We start from the raw sequence: 18,372 nt of genomic DNA, 5'->3' as shown, positions 1-18,372 counted from the left end.
ATTCGTTAAGTAATATGGGTTGAGGCTTAGAGGCATAATGCATTGTGATACATGGAAGATACTACTCACTCTTAGAGAAACTATCGCCATGATTCATGTATTATGTTTCACTTATGGGATTAAAGTATACGGACCAAGTGGGAGAATGTTGGTATTATCTAAAATGTGGTCCGTAACTTCCATGGCATTACAACTCCTTCTCCTAATGCAACTGCCATGTTGCCCATAGCCTCCTAAAACTGTTGCCCATCTTGTTTGTAACTGCTATTAGAAGTTCTTGATGGAGAACATCTATAAATAGAATACATCCGGTTAAAAGGTCCCTAAGCACAACTTTCTCTAAAACTCCATACCATCTAAAGAGTGAGGGTTGAGTGCTTAGAAGACCCACTGGAGTTGGAAACCTACGACAACAACGCTGATGCCGACTACGACTGTTTCGAAACAATGGCTGGAGGTACGCCACTAATTATTCCGCTGGGCTATTGCTCTATAATGTCTTACACCTCTTTCACGAAATGACCACCCAAGCGGACTATTCTTATGCCAGGTGATAGATGATGTCTTTCAGACTTCCAAAAAGATGTGCATTATTCGATATCATCTTCTTCTTTTTAATTATGAATAGACCACCTAAGTGGACTATTCGTATGTGATTGATCGATAAACAACCAATCAAAGGCAGTCTATTTTGTTCAGATGGAAAGTGAAAACAAAAGTGGGACGAGGAAGAATATGTTATCAAAAATTACCTTATAATTTTATTCCCTGCAAAAGTTTCCAGTTTTCTTATCTCCCACAAGCATAAATATGTTAATGGATAAATCCTAACAGTAAGGTAATATCCGAGCAATTTTTTTATCACTGACAAAGCATGACAACTTGACTTTATTGTGTAATGTCATTTATTTATTTCTTTATCTTGGACAATAGCTGCACATGATTGAGATTGGAGATAACGACATATCAAAAGCACTAGCATGATTCTATTTTTCTTTGTGTAGATGGAAAGTGAAAACAAAAATGGGTCCGTACCTTTTAGCCCACTTTTCTGATAGTATACTGTAGGTTTTTGGCCTTTGCCGCTGGGTCACTGTTCGTCTTCCTACCTATGCTCCTCTTCCCTTGTCTCAACTTTTTCTTCATTTTGGGTAAAATTGTGACTTCGGATTTATATATCATATATTCTATCCGTCCTAATTATGTTGCACCATTTGACTAGGCACGGAGTTTAAGAAATAAAGGAAGACTTTTAAAATTTGTGGTCCAAAATAAACCTTAGATATTTGTGTGGTTTTAAATCATCTCATAAAGTTAAATTGTTTCTAAATATAGAAAAAAGATGACATTCTTTTTTGGATTGACGACAGAGGAGTAATTCATAATTATGGTCATAACAAAGGTGACGTGTCATTTCAGAGAGAATATGAATCTTATCTATTTTTTCCTCATTTGTTTTAATTTTAGCACTAGTTTTTCAATTTTTATTATCTTAAAGAGCTCGTAACTATACCTTCAGTTTCGTAATTGTTATTCTATATATAAACTGACACTCAACTTGGCCTCAGCTGGCAAGTAAGCGCTCCAACTTTTGGGATTGCACATATAGACATCTCAACTTGTCCCCACTGTGTATCATGGACACTCAATGCTAACGTGACACATAAATTTTGGAGGTGTCTAGAAGATCATTTTGTAAGTTAGAGTATTCAACCGACACAGCGGAGACGAGTTAAGGTGTCTAGATGTGCATTCTCAAAGTTGGAGTGTTTAGTTGCCAGCTGAGGCCAAGTTTGAGTGCATGTTTATGTATTATGCCTTCTTAATAATAGCCATAACTTCTATTCCTTTCATTTCCAGAGGCGGAGCTAGACTATAGTTTATATGTCTGGCTGAATCTAGTAATTTGGTCCAAATTCTGTATTTAAATATAGAAAATTATTGAATATGCATAAATTATTAATCTAGAACTTAGTAACTTAAAATGACTAAATCCGAAGTCCCAAATCCTGGATCCTGCCTCTGTATACATACCTTTAGCTATACCCAAAACTTCAGGGGTGGCTCAATGATGTTGGTGGCATAAAGCGGAAATATATCAAGAGGGCCCTAAACTTATTTCGTAAAATTCATAGAATTATAATGAGACACAAAAGAATCCCAAACTTTTTATCTAACGGTAAGAGCACGCACATCACAATTCTGAACTTTACCGTAGGCAAAAGCATGGTAATTAAGTGTAGCAAGATAGAAAAACAGGTCTATTATCCATCGAGTTTCTAACTTTGTGTCACTTGATTTTAGTTATTTCTCTGTTAAAAATATGACAAATGTACTTGATTTCTGAAGAATGGATCAAACATGACAAAATTAAGTACCTAATTCAGAAAAATCGAAAGCAAAATCATTAAAAACGTGACAGAAAAATGAGTGTACATAGAGAAAGAAAAATTAGAATCTACAAGGAATATTAATATACTAATTAATTTAATGAATTTTTTTACCGTTATTTACTCACTCATCTGTACAACTTCAATCAAACTAAATAAAATTTTAATTTTTTTAATTATTCATATTAATAATAATACATAAATTATGTGTTATATATAGTAATATAATACCTAGTATTTTTAATAATTTTGGCTCCCTAAATATTTGGGGGCCTATGGCAAAGGCTTCATTTGCCTTACCCAAGTAAGCGCTCCAACTTTTGGGATTGTACATCTAGACATCTCAACTTGTCCCCACTGTGTATCATGGACTCTCGATGCTAACGTGTCACATAAATTTTGGAGGTGTCTAGAAGATCCTTTTGTAAGTTAGAGCATTCAACTAATACAGCGGAGACGAGTTAAGGTGTCTAGATGTGCATTCTCAAAGCTTGAGTGTTTAGTTGCCAGCTGAGGCCAAGTTTGAGTGCATGTTTATGTATTATTCCTTCTTAATAATATCCATAACTTCTATTCCTTTCATTTCCAGAGGCAGAGCTAGACTATAGTTTATAAGTTTGGCCGAATCTAGTAATTTTGGTCCAAATTCTGTATTTAAATTTAAAAAATTATTGAATATGTATAAATTATTAATCTAGAACTTAGTAACTTAAAATGACTTAATCCCGAAGTCCCAAGTCCTGGATCCTGCCTCTGTAGGATTGAGCTCCTCTCCATTTCCCTTCTCTCAATTTTCCCCAAGTTCTTTCTTGGATTAGAGACACATGGCATGGATTAGAATTAATGGCCAAGATTTACTTGACTAAAACAAAGCCCTAACTGTGATTACATAATTAATAACTTATCCATTAATATATTAGAATATTTTTCTCTCTCTAGCTATTTTACTTTTCCTACCCAGTAAAATATCTTTTCTGATTTACCCGATTATTTTTTGCCATTTAATTTTTTTTTTCATTAGACCCATTATTCAATTGGTGATATTTTCCGTTTTTTCAATTATGATGCTTACTAATTCATATAATATAGACCCCATTATTCAATAGGTAATTATATATTTCTGAAATAATTGTCTATATTCTGGAAAATATCACCATTAAAGAGTTGTCATGATTGAAAAAAAAGATGGGTTATTAAAATAGGATGAGAGATAAAATATTTTAATATATTTATGGATAAGTTATTAATTATATAAACTATGGTTAGGACCTTGTTTTAGTCAATTAAATCTTAGTCATTAATTCTAATTCATGCCATGTGTTTCTAATCTAAAGTAGAACTTGGGGAAAATGGAGAGAAGGGAAATGGAGAGGAGCCTAATCCTGCCTCTGTATACATACTTTTAGCTATACCCAAAACTTAAGCTACATCCTTAAACTACCACTATGAACAAAAACCATCCTTGAAGTGCCTTAAAGTTAGCAAAAATCGTCCTTTTGTTAGGCTTCGTTAAAAACTAACAGATCCACCAACCCCCCCCCCCCCCCCCCCCCCTCCTTGCAAGTCACATGTGACATGACTTTGTTATGCATTTTTATTTTTATTTTTGGTGATTTCAGTTTGTACGGTGGAAAATTTTGGGGTAGATGTTGCTAAAACATCTAGTGGATGACGAGAGGCTGTCAAAGATACTTTCAACTAGCTTAAGTCAAACGATTTCAACAAGTTGGCATTTAACTAGGAGAAAGTTTTTGAGCTACATCGGATTTCTGGAAATAGTTCCTGTTTGGTCCGTTTGCTTTGTGATGTGAGGCGACTTATAGTTCTACGACCTCTTTCATGGACATGTTTTGACAAAGTTTTCTTGCTCGGTGAACATTTATCTGCAATTGGTTTTCAAACCAGCTACTTGTCAGAAAACGGAAGATGTGGTTATATTTTAAGATGAATTTTGAAAGGGATAAATTATTGCATACCAAGTTATTTCTTGAATCTCTTTCTTGGGCCAAGCATCTAGTTGTTCTGTTACAAACAGACGAAACCTATGCCCTTCATAGGTAGTGTTCATCGGTTCTGTTCTCAAAGTACCATCTTCCCAGTTACCACTGAAAAAGTAATCCAAAATCAGAGTAGAACTTGTTAGAACCACTTATAAGTAATCCAAATATAGAATACTACTTTATCAGTTCAATGTCAACAAGACAGTAGATTGTAAGATTTAAAAAATCGCGTATTCCTAATCCAAAGGAGCAATCACAACATCAGATAATCATTAATTAGTGCAAACAATCTTGAGAGCAAAGAGCTGCTAAGTAACTTTTTCGCTTAACTATCAAGCACTCAATGTTTTTGCAAATTTTACAGATTTGCAAATGTTTTTATAAATGTGGTAGAGATGCTAAGCCCTTAACTCTACCACAGCTAGTATTATGTCGTTTATCTGATGTAATAAACAACTAGATAACACAAAGAGTTTGTTCTTATTTCACCTTTTCCCTAAAAATTGAAATATAAAAGAAACTGAAAGCGATCACGAGGGAGAACGAACCTCCACTTCACCCATTGTCTCACGTTGTGCTGCATCTTCAATTGCTTCATCTTTCTCCCGACCTCCCTGCCATAACAAGAGAGGTATTTGTATTTAAAAAAGAGATGTCCCCAAATATAACAATCAGAGAGAGCATCAAAAGGAACTATCACTAAATTCTGAACTCATGGATCAGCGGCTACCTTTGCGGGAATAACAACACTTTGCTATAGGATTGAGGAGGGAAAATTACATTATATTTGTTTCTATAGATCTTTCTACATCCTCAAATAGTTCCATAACTCTAATGTTTGCCGCAGAATACATGCTATAAGTAACAGTATGATTCCATTCTGAAAATGCTCTCTGATGCATCGTTCAGAAAAACTTGTGAGCCTTCCCGTAGTAACATTTTATGAATGGAGACTTGACCCAAGATACATCAGGAGAATCAAGTGAAGTCACGGGATAAAATTTACAAGACTTAATCCTCTGTATGCAGCTTTGGCTTCATTGTTTGAATTTTGGGTACGAATACAGCTTATTCAATGTGTATATGTAGATGCAAATGGGTAATATGGAGGCACCTAAATATGATTCCTTGTGCAACAATAACTTCTTTTTCATACTGTGCACCCACATAAATAATTTCCATAAAATACAAAGATTTTTTCCTAAATTGTTTTGGTTAAAATATTTTCTTATAATAGACCAACACCTTTTTAGAATCTATACTAGAATACTACTGCTAAAAGGGTATCCAGCTTACTAAAAAAAGCAAGTTTTGATGAGGCAAAACTTGTAGAGTCTGGACGTCAGACGTGTGCTTGGAATAAACAAAGTTAAACAAATTACCTAGCTTGTGTGACCAACTCAATATTGTGAGTTGTGACAAACTAAAATATTCTGTCATGCAAGCGCTGCTGTAACTAATGCAATGTTACATACTTTAGCGATTATCAACTTTAAAATCTCGAGACATATTCCAGACAGACTTTTTTCCATCTCTCACCCTCACTTTCTGCCTCAAAGATTGGATTAATCAGTGGTCAGTAATGAAACTATGACTAAGTCTGGTACTTCTGTGATTAAAATTCTAAATGAAACTGAAATTTCTCTAAGTAGGAACATTTAATGAAAAAAACATACACATATTTAATGCTCTCCTTTCCTACAGTGTTTATTTTATAAAACGTTGTTTTACTCCCTCTATCCTAAATTGAACCTCCACGTTTAACTTTGGGGAAAAAAAAAAAGGGCAGTCCGGTGCACAAAGCATCCCGCATTCATGCAAGGTCCAGAGAAGGGTCGCACCCCAAGGGATGTGATGTAGACAACGTACCCTAATGCAAGCACCCCAAGCATTAGTGACTGCTTCCACGGCTTGAGCCTGTGACCTATAGGTCACACGGAGTTGCATGTTTAACTTGGTACAACTATGAAAATGCCCTACAAAAGTGTATGGCTAAAGTTAGAGCATGATCATTACCTTTCGACTAGAAAATCTTTTATTGCAAAAGTGTTAAACTGAGTCATCTCACCTTTTGACAAGAAACTTTTGGTTTTTCCTCCACATCTTCAAATTCTTTCCCCGTTGATCAAACTGTGGGAACAACACCTGCAACTGGAGTTCGAAGAGCCTGAGGAGCCACAACGAGGTAATTATGCACGATAAGGAATAAAAGACAGAGCTTTCCTAAATGTCCTATAGCCTCCCGAAGATAAGTACGGAGCTCTTCGCACCCATCCGCGAGACTCTAATAGACAGTGTCCTTGTATTGGTGAGATCAATTAACCTAGGGCTCTGATACTAATTTGTCACGACCCAATTTACCAAGTCATGATGGCACTAGTCCCACCGTACTTGTAAGCCAACACAAACCATTAACAACCCAAAATATAAGGAAATACTAAAATGGGAATAAAATCATACAAGTCAATTTCAAGTCTGAACAATCTTAAATAAAAATACTTAAAAGTTATTACAAATCTTCCCAAAAACTGATGTCACCAAACACAAGGACTACTAAGAAGTACAAAGAGTCTGAAAATACATAAATTGAACTGTCTAGAATGAAGAAAGACAAAATGTCAATGATAGAGAAGAGTCCGGAGTCGTCAAGAACCATGGTACTCACCCCTGTCTCTCAGCAAAGGCTCTAGCAGGCAGCCTGATAGTCACGAGCTCCACTGGTACTGGGGACCAAATCTGCACGCAAAACGGTGCCGCAAGTGTAGCGTGAGTACAATAAACAACGGGTACTCAGCAACATCGTTGATCGACCCTTTCCAGAAAGGAGACGAGGGCTGGTTCATGATACCACAACCACACTAGTCTGCCATTAGTCCATAATACCAGATATCACATTAACAGCTAAACCACATAACAGATAGATTTCAAGATAAGACAAGTCATCAACCAATAATCACACCAACAATATAAAGTATGGATGAATGAGATGCAAATGCAATACAAGGCCTGTTTCCACTTCCCGATATACACACGTTCGAATGTCAACGAATCGTGACCCATGGGGGGCTCATGAGGCCCATATATCACCGCTCTGGTAAATCCTCGGATCACGGTCTCATTTGTCAACGGAACATGCTAAAGCATCATCACTCATCTGGAACTAGATCCCCTCAGACTCACAGTCATATCCTCAAATAGTATCCATGAAATACATATAAAGTATGAATATGGCATACCACAAGTCAAGAACAAGTATGTAAGCATGAAATCCATTATTATATTCTCAATATCATAAGGGCTTCACCTTTTACTTTCTTTTCATTTCAATGAGGATATATGAGTGATATGCACGCAAACAGATAAGACATGCAATAATAATAAGAGGCATAAAGTACGGACATCAGACCCCAATCACAGATCCAAAGGATCGTACTATTCTATCAGCTAGTGCCCAAAGCATGGCATTCAGACCAACTATACAATTGAATTGCGCAAATACCCATAACATGATGATCGGTATCCGATGCTGGTGCTCGTCACCTCACGAGTATCGGAACCCCCTTAATTACCCCATAACCCTCTTATTAAATTTATTTTAGCCAACCACAAGTTCAAGAAAGAGTGCAAGGTCTCAACTTGCCTGGAATGGCGAATATCGAATCACAACGCTCTCTTGCCAAGCCGAAAAATCTTCGAACGATCAAAGTCTAGTCAAATAGGGATTATATGTTAGAGTATGAGTCTATCAATACCCATATTGCTACATAATTCCAAATCTCTAAATTAAGCCCTAAAATTAGGATCCCGAACCCAAAAGGGAAAAACAGTAAATTGGACCTAAAATCATGATCCTCATACTTAATATAACTTATGTACCAAAAATCAACCACAAATAATCAATAATTCATGCTCAATTATCAAAACCCCCAATTCTTAGGTTAGGTTCCAAAATCCTTCCATTCCATCTTCAATCCAAAATTCCAAACATTCTAAGCATGGGTTATGAACCTAGATCATGGAAATAATCAAAATACCAAATTAGAAGACTTACCCAATGGTTTTCTCCTTGAAATCTCTTCAATCTTCTCCAAATTCAATCTCAAGACTTAAGGGTTTAGAATGAATTGCCTAAGGATGGAAGACACTAAATGCACATTCTGTTCAGCGATTCGCGCACCAGCGGAAATGCACCAGCGGATAACTCCTCGCTGAGGCGCAACCACCAGAAATATCCCAGGTCAGCAGCAGCGGAGGATGCCGCGCCACTGCGACCTCGCTGCTGTGGGAAAATCTTTGTAGTAGCGGACCTAGGGCAGCTCACCAGATTCTCTCTCCTGCAGGACTCCTCTCGCTGGAGCGCATCTGCAGGGGCGGAACCAACCTTGCGTCAGCGAGCACACCAGAACTAGCATAAATCTAGTTTTGACTCTCACAACCCAAAATAGCGAGATGATGTGCCGCGAAATTACGGGATATTCGATGCTAATTCCTTAAGATTTTGTGGCTCTTCAAGCACTTTTGTTGTTACTTTTTGTGTATTTATGTTGTTTTGTAGGATAAGATACCCGGAGAGCATAACGAAGCAAAACAGAGCAAAATAGAGCAAAAATAGAACAAGAAGCACTTTCTGGCAGCACATGCTAGTAGCACTTGCTGCAGCATGTTGTGCATGCGAACAGCACTTGTTGCAGCATGTGCTGACAGAGATATTTGCACAACATGCTACGGTTTGGCACAACATGCGACACAAGATGCGAGTAGCATGTTTTGCATGCAGGGTATTTTTGTCCAGATTTTGTTCCCGTTTTGGCACTTCTATAAATAGAATGCTAGGGTTTGTAAAAATCATCTTTGGCCATTTTGCAAGCTTTGGAGCTAGGGTTTTTACACCACACCTTTGGAGGAGAAGATTGGAGCTCTTTAATGATAAATTTCTTAATCCTTTCTTCAATTCCTTGCTTTGTATTGCATATTTAAGTGTGTTGTATTTTATTCCATTACTTGAAACTTGTTTATGAAAATATACATTGTTAAAGTTTTGGATCAAACTCTTGTTTTGCTTATGTATTGCATGATTTTTATTGCTATTGAAGTGGGTCTTTGTTGATTTAATTAATCTTGTTCTTTAATGTTTCTTAAGGGATTAGCTAACCCTAAGACTCACCCATTTACTTTGATTGAGCTCGGAAGAGGAAATCTAGGTTGGGAAAGATTAATTAACAAGAATTTGGGTCATTAAACCCATCTAATAACTTGAGCTAGAAATAGGAAAGTTACTTGAGATTCAATTGGTTGTGCTTGATATCACACTCTAAGGCTTGGAAAAGCTTAGAGTGAAATTCATTGATTTCGTTGGAAGACTTTCAATGAGATTTTAGAAACCATTATTTATTAACATGAACCCGCTCTTAGTTGTAAAATCATAAAATACATTGGATCATCACTTGAGAGTTTCTTGTATCCATGCTTGTGGCCATTGATAATTTTACTTGCTTTCTAGGTTAGTTTACATTTCCTCATTAGTTATAATTTTCTCAAAAACCAAAATATTATCTATCGTTTGGCTTAGCTTGGTAAGTGAAAGTTCCTTACTTTCTTAATCGCCTAGTATATTGTTCCCTGTGGGATCGACCCCGACTCATAGTTGGGTAAATTATATTGCATACGACCGTGTACACTTTCTCTTTGAGGAGTGGATTTGGACGTTATCAATTTTGGCGCCGTTGCCGGGGAACAATTTGGCATATTTGAGTTAGTTTGAGATTTAAGCTTGCTTGCTTTGGTCCAAACTTGTGAATATTTGTGTTGTTGTTTTGTTGCTTTATTTGATTTTTATATATATAAAAAAAATGGCATCATATAATGAAAATTGGTCGGATGGTAGTTGTTCATAATTTGATGACCCATGTCCATATTGTGGAGGACCCCACTTTTGGCAAGATTGTGAAAATTTTCCCGGGAGAGAGATGTGTGCACCGTCTCAATCCTATGATGGAAATATTTGTAATATATGTGGTGGTCAAGGTGGACATTGGGGTGATTGTCCCAATTATTTTGCTCCCTCTCCCCCAAGTTGTTCTAACGAAAATGCTAGTTGTGCTTTTGAGTTTGATAGGGACAATGACATGACAAGTGAAGGACAAAGTGCCGGATATGAAGGCATCATGGCAATGCTCCAAACATACTTAGATCGGGAAGCTAAAATGGAGGAAGAGCGAAAACTCGTCCAACAATCCATTTTAGAAAATGGAGAAGCTATGAAAAGAATGAATGATTCATTAGAAGATGCAAATTCCTCAATTGTCATGGAAGTGTCTACTCCTCAAAATGAATTGGTTGAAGAAGAGATTTCAAATTTGAAGGATGAGCCCGAAAATTCTTATGTCCACAACGTAAGTTGTGAAAGTGAAGAAGTGGTTCAACTTAAAGAAGAGCAAAATCTTGAAGATGAAAACTCCAATTCTCAAAAAGAAGAAGTTGAGGAAATTTTGAGAAGCATAACGGGGAGGAATGAAAACTATGGGCAAGTCTTGACCAAATTATGGGAAAAAGTTCAACATGGAGATGATGAAACTATCCAAAAGGTATATCTCACCATGGATGGATTTTTACAAGAGTTGGACGACTCTCACAATGAAGAAAAACTTGACAAGATGGAAATTTTGAGCCAAGATTGGCTAATGAATCAAGCTCAACAACTTGAAGCCTATGGGGATCACCGTGAAGGCATTTCACGGATGATGGAAGAATTTCTAAAAATGCATGTTTAGCAAAGTCAAGAAGTGGAGCTACTTGAAATCGCTATCCAAAAATTGAAGGTCGAATTGAATGCAAAGATTGAGGCATGTGATGCTCAATATCAAAGGGCCATGGATTGTAGTTTTGAGTTGGTTTCCAATGAAGAAGAGGTCAAGATTGATTTTCAAGAGCTAATGATGAATTGCCAACTGACCAATCCAAAAATAATGCAAGATGCCGAGATTGAAGAAATGATACTAAAGTTGCATAAAACAGTTCATGAAATGGTTTTTGAAGACTCTAGTTCATTTGTGGGTGAGGATGTAAAAAATGGAGCGAATTTGAAAATGGAGCGCCTTAGATCACATTCCAACCATTTTTCAACATTATGCTTGGTTAGTGAAATGGAAGTTGAACTAACCGAGCCTATGGAGAATTTTGGAGATGAAGAAGAAAGCGTTTTCATTTTGAAGTTTGATATGCCAAGAAGACAAAATGGCATGCCTCACTTACGGGCCAAGAAGTGCAAAATGCGACACCCGAGAGTTGGCCTCTTTACTTTCCTACCACTGCCTCACGAGCATCACCGGAATCTTGATTCAAAGTTGGGGCGCAAATTCATATCCTCCAAGTGGAGGGAAAAGTGGTAAAGGTAACCGTCGTGCCGCGACGTTAACTTAAGCGCTTGGTGGGAGGCAACCCATCGTTTTCAAAAATTTTAAGTCGTTTTTGAAATTTATTTTTTTTAGAATAGTTTATTTTATTGCTTTTGACTAATCTGCAAAGTTTCAAAATTTTTGGAATTGTTTTGAGCAGGTCGGGGTTTCAAAGCAGCCACAAACCAGTAGCTGCTGTTGAAATAGATCCCAATAGCCACACTAAGTTTTCAGGTGACATCACCTGCGATTCGCAGGTCATGCTTGCGTTTCGCAGGTGCTGACTCAGTGACATCACCTGCGAACCGCAGGTCATGCCTGCGAGTCGCAGGTGCTGACAAAAAAATAAAAATTATTTGCCCTCAAACTATTTTATGTTTTTTTTTAATTTTGTGCAGTGAGGACACTGCAATATTTGTAGTTGGGGGTGGCATGTGGTAGCACATTATATTTTGGTTATGCTTGATTTGTGTCCTTGCTGGGCTTTTGTCTTATGTATGGATATTGTGTGCCCTTGCCGGGCTTGTTTTGTGACTGTTGGTGTGGTTGTGAATAGACGTTGTTGCAAATGGAACTTGCTCAAATTTTTGAAGATTTTGTTTTGTTGGCATGTTGTGGATTAGTCACTTTTATTATTTTATTTTCTTTCTTAACTTCTTTCATTAGTCTTGTAGTTTAGGTATAGGTGCTCCTTTGAGGAAAAATGTGGAAACTCTTGGCTTGTTTGGTACTAATAGAGTTAGTCTCTTGCATGTGAAATTGAAATGCGAATACCCCTCCAAATTGTTTTGTGGAAGTTAAAAAGCAAGGTGCATAGGAAAGAATGATCGTTGTGACAACTTTTTGGCTCATTTGGTGACTCTTTACCTACTAGTTGTGTTTATTTTGGATTATGAGATATTGCACTAGTTGTTCTTGCTTAGGAAGTGAAATTGATCCATCTTAACTAGTTCATATGCCATGTGTGGTGAGTGTTTGTTGAATAATTCTTGTGTTTACTTTTATCATCTAGAACTTGCCCGGTTAGTCTTTCAATGTTAATTTTGATTATGTTGGTTAGAGAGATGACCTTGGGCTATCTTTGTGATTTTTGAAAAAGCCTCTTTAGCCTTTCTAGCCTACCATTTCATAAATAATATCACTAGTAACCCCATTTGAGCCTATGACCTTTTCTTTGATTGACACATTACAAGTCTTTACCCTTTTTGATGAAAAGTCTTTCTTTTGAACTTTTCCCTCCTTGAACATGAAATTGTGAATTTGAGGCCAAAATCCTAAGTTGGGGGAGTTAGTGTTGCTTGAGAGTGGTGAAGGTTGGTGTTGTGGAAAAGTCAAAAGAAAGGAAGAAAATTTGAAAAATACAAAAAGATTGCAAACTTTTTGTGCAAAAAAATGTATCTTTGTGAAAAAAAAAAATAGAAATCAAGAAAATGGTTGCACAAAAAGAAGTTGGAATAATTGGGGAAACTAGTATGCAAAGGAAGAAGTGATGTTTTGAAATGAAGAGGAAAGTGGACGAAAGGTTTTGTGTAGTGTTCAAGGAGGGCGTAGTCACTTGTATCCCAAATACTTATCCTACCCTTCCCTAAGCTTACATTACAAGCTTAAAAAGTCCGTATGTGATCTCCAACCGAATGTTCTTGAGTTAGTGATGATTGAAAATAAGGGCAAGCTTATGGTGTGATATTTGTTAGCACTAGAATTTCTTTGTTGAGTGTGAGTGACTTTGTGTATTTGTCCCTTGCGTTGTTGTTGTGAATATAGTGATTTTGGGACTTTCTTTCTTGTGAGGGCATATGGATTACGATAGATTGGTGATGTTCAAAAATTCCAAGTTGATTCAAATGAGCATATCTAGTAAGCTAGTGGTTTTGAGTCACTTATTGAGGCTTGAGTGTTGTCGCTTGATTGTTTTGAAACTCCATTGCATTCTTGAAATTGTATTCTGAAATGAGGGAGTTATGTGGTTGAAGTTTCACATGGTTGTAGCCTAATTATTTGTACCAATCAAAGTCATGTTTTTGTGCTTAAAGTGGATCCTCATTGAGATTTTGGTTTTAATTTGCTTGAGGACAAGCAAAGACTTTAAGTTGGGGGTGTTGATGTGCCACGAAATTACGAGATATTCGATGCTAATTCCTTAAGTTTTTGTGACTCTTCAAGCACTTTTGTTGTTACTTTTTGTGTATTTATGTTGTTTTGTAGGATAAGATGCCCGGAGAGCATAACAGAGCAAAACGGAGCAAAATAGAGCAAAAATAGAACAAGAAGCACTTTCTGGCAGCACATGCTAGTAGCACTTGCTGCAGCATGTTGTGCATGCGAGCAGCACTTGCTGCAGCATGTGCTGACAGAGATATTTTCACAACATGCTACGGTTTGGCACAACATGCGACACAAGATGCGAGTAGCATGTTGTGCATGCAGGGTATTTTTGTCCAGATTTTGTTCCCGTTTTGGCACTTCTATAAATAGAATGCTAGGGTTTGTAAAACTCATCTTTGGCCATTTTGCAAGCTTTGGAGCTAGGGTTTTTACACCACACCTTTGGAGGAGAAGATTGGAGCTCTTTAATGATAATTTTCTTAATATTTTCTTCAATTCCTTTCTTTGCATTGCATATTTAAGTGTGTTGTATTTTATTCCATTACTTGAAACTTGTTTATGAAAATATACATTGTTAAAGTTTTGGATCAAACTCTTGTTTTGCTTATATATTGCATGATTTTTATTGCTATTGAAGTGGGTCTTTGTTGATTTAATTAATCTTGTTCTTTAATGTTTCTTAAGGGATTAGCTAACCCTAAGACTCGCCCATTTACTTTGATTGAGCTCGGAAGAGGAAATCTAGGTTGGGAAAGATTAATTAACAAGAATTTGGGTCATTAAACCCATCTAATAACTTGAGCTAGGAATAGGAAAGTTACTTGAGATTCAATTGGTTGTGCTTGATATCACACTCTAAGGCTTGGAAAAGCTTAGAGTGAAATTCATTGATTTGGTTGGAAGACTTTCAATGAGATTTTAGAAACCATTATCTATTAACATTAACTCGCTCTTAGTTGTAAAATCATAAAATACATTGGATCATTACTTGAGAGTTTCTTATATCCATGCTTGTGGCCATTGATCATTTTACTTGCTTTCTAGGTTAGTTTACATTTCCTCATTAGTAATAATTTTCTCAAAAACCAAAATATTATCTATCGTTTGGTTTAGCTTGGTAAGTGAAAGTTCCTTACTTTCTTAATCACCTAGTATATTGTTCCCTGTGGGATCGACCCCGACTCATAGTTGGGTAAATTATATTGCATACGACCGTGTACACTTTCTCTTTGAGGAGTGGATTTAGACGTTATCACGAAACTTTCCCGGAACTTCCTCGATACAAACCAAATATGCAGACACATGTAAAAACGTGCTACGAACTCACTCGTGCACTCGAAAATCCCACAAGAGGTCTCGTTGACCAAGTCAACCCCAAACGGGAAAAAACCAACTTTCCAACCAAATGACCAAAATGCCCTCAAGACCCCCGGGAACTGAACCAAACACTCAAACGGTCTATATTCGACGTTTTGAAGCTAATGGAACCGACGAAATTCTCAAAATGACACAAATACCCCCAATGATGCCTAAAGTCAACCTAACACTTAAAGATTCTTCAACTAGCAACTATCCAACTTAAGATATTTCGGCTATCTCGGGAGTGGTGCCAACCACACCCACTACACGACAATCTGAAATAAGTAAATGGGCGGATTCACAAGGGCGAAATAGGCAAAAATGAGAAAACAACCAAAACGACCTAACGGGTCGTTACAAAAGAACCCCAGAATTTCAGGGCTAAGGGGAGGCCTTTAGCATGACTTACTACATCCAAAGTTAGCTTCTCAAAACACTCATCTGGAACTTCTTCCTTGAAAGCATGTTGATTGAACAGCTTAATGGTAATCTAGTGCAGTCACTTCATATACTACATCATTCTTCCTTATCAAATGATTGTCTCTAGTTGTTGCAATAATTCTACTTCCATCGCCATACCAATTAAGCTTGCCTGCTAGGTAATCCAAATGGTCTATGTGATCTATGTCATCAAGCACAACTAGAACCTTCTTAAAACGAAGTCGAAGAGCCATCATGTGCTTCCCATCCTCCTTATTATTCACGTAATTAGCTTTTTTCCTTAAGAGTTCCGAGAGAATGGTATTTTGCAAAGAATGCATTCCACATTTATTTTCTTTAACATCTGCAAGGAAACAAGCAATTTCAAATTGATACGAGAGTGTATCATAAATGGCTCTTCCAATTGCCGTTTTACCAATCCCCCCATGCCCCAGATCCCCATAATCCGAACATCATTGATTCCAATACTTAGTAGGGATTTGACTTTCTCTAAATGAGTATGTATTCCCAAAACATCTTGCAAATAAGATAAAGAAGTCTTGCCTAATTTGGACGAAATTTGGTCAACAATTAGCTGAATACTCAATGATTCGTTCCTGCATAAATAAGAAGATTAATTGAGGATAAACATAAGAAAGTCAAGTATTTACAAGTGTTTCATATTGTTAGTGAGCATAAATATGATAAAAAGACTAAGAGGCCGTTTGGCTTAACTGAATGTAAGTGGCTTTAAGCACCTAGTGTTGAAAAATGAAAAACACTTTTTTATGTGGGGGAGGTGGTTTTATAAATAAGCATCACATGTTTGAATAGAAATGCTAAAACTGAAAATAACTTGTTGATGCGTTTGATTAAAAAAGTGTTGATAAACACTTTTTCTTTAAAAATGACTGAAATCCTTAAATCTATTAGCAGCATAAGGGAGCTGGTTACTACAAACTTTCAAATAGTTTAAATTCATAAAAAGGAAATGAATACTTCACATAAAAGTTGTTTGTAAACACATAATTGTAGAGTTAATGTGGAGAACTATTTGTCCTAAGTAGTGATGCCGAACAAAAGAGAGGGTGCTGATATTTTTGTTGCATATATTTTTTGTGTACTCAACCTAGGTGGATGTCATATCCTATAAGATTTTCCGCAACAGGTAGGGCAGTCCTCCATCTTTGTACTTTCTTCGTTCCTTCAAAATCATCCTTAATACTTCGATTCGTGTTTGGCAAATGCTTCTGCAAAGCTCTCTTTGGTATCGAATAGTTGCTGGATCCGCATCATAGAACACCGGAATGATTGTCTGTCCATTTTCGTCCTTGCATTCCATGATCTTCACTATTTCATCCAAGCACCACCTTGATGTAGCATAATTCGTTGAGAAAACGATGAGGGCAACTTGAGACTCTTTGATAGCTTTCAAGAGCTCTTCTGGGATCGAATCCCGATGCTCTAGCCTTTTATCATCTTGAAAGGTGAAAATTCCCTAGTTTCTCAAGCCTTCAAACAAGTGACCTGTAAATGTTTTCCGAGTATCTTCGCCTCTAAAACTTAGAAAGACATCATACTTCCATCGAAGATAGTACTGTGAATTACTCACAGAAGAAGAAGATGATGATGCCATGGATTCGGTTAATTGTCTGAAAAGAAAAATAAACTGTATGGTTGTGGCAAGAGATCAATGGTGATACTTCCAACAAAGTTATATACAGGAAAGAAGAAATAAACAAGTACCACTTGAAATATGAAAGTTTCTATGAACATGGGCTCTACTCCAGTTGAATAGATTATTATTGTTGGGTCTAGTCAACTGATATTTTGATACGTTTCATTGAATATTATTAGAAGTAATAGTAAATTTCTGTGAAGCTCCTTGATCTCTACTCTAGTTGATTAGAATTATTGTTATTGAGTTTACTTTGAACTGCATGTTATAGAATGTACTAGGAAATTCCTTCAAAGACCAGCCCCCTCCACCCTCCCTACCCGAAAAACCAACCGTAATATGTACGCAATGGACAGCTCAAAATACATGCCGATATATGAAGCTACAAAGAAAAGTATATGCTGAGTTGAATAGAATTATTGCTACAAAGTCCAAACACCAATGTTCCTCTCTCTTCTCTGCCAAAGAAAGAGAAAAACTTTCTGAGAAGTTTTTCCAGTTGGATTGTTCTTTCTATTGCAATTTTCCACGGAAGCTGAAAAAATCTTCATCCAAATATTACTCAGTCTTCAACAGATTGAATTAATAAAAAAAACCTAATCAATTTGTCACCAGACAACAACTCATTGTGATTGAAGGAATTAACTAATACAAATAATCTAAACAATTTCGCTGTCACCAGACAACAGTTGACTTCATTGTGATTTAAATACTTCTTCGTAATTTGCACCCCTAATGTAGTTTTCATTTTTTCAGTTTGTACCTTATCCTTCAAATAGTACATTTTTTTTTTACCCCCAGGAGCTCCCTTTTGCTTCCTTGGTGACTCGAACCCACAACTGCAACAACTATTTTGAATCTTCTTCACCATTACGAATAATGATTATGAAACTAGCTTGTATACAGTATACTAGTGATATTCACCGCGCTTCCGCGGTAAGTAAAAAGTTTAGTGAAACTTTTAATTAGTCTTTCGACCTCGTCATATTATCAATTTCGCAAAAACATTGAATAAATACAATAAA

At 36.6% G+C, this 18,372-nt stretch overlaps 1 pseudogene; it reads right to left on the bottom strand.

Annotated features, from left to right (window-relative positions):
* Nucleotides 1-202: 202 nt before the first annotated feature.
* Nucleotides 203-17,495, bottom strand: LOC132612831 (TMV resistance protein N-like; annotated as a pseudogene).
* Nucleotides 17,496-18,372: the final 877 nt, after the last annotated feature.

Source organism: Lycium barbarum, chromosome 10 (assembly GCF_019175385.1).
Source record: "Lycium barbarum isolate Lr01 chromosome 10, ASM1917538v2, whole genome shotgun sequence".
Classification (NCBI taxonomy): Eukaryota; Viridiplantae; Streptophyta; class Magnoliopsida; order Solanales; family Solanaceae; genus Lycium; species Lycium barbarum.
This window is presented reverse-complemented; position numbering and strand designations above follow the sequence as displayed.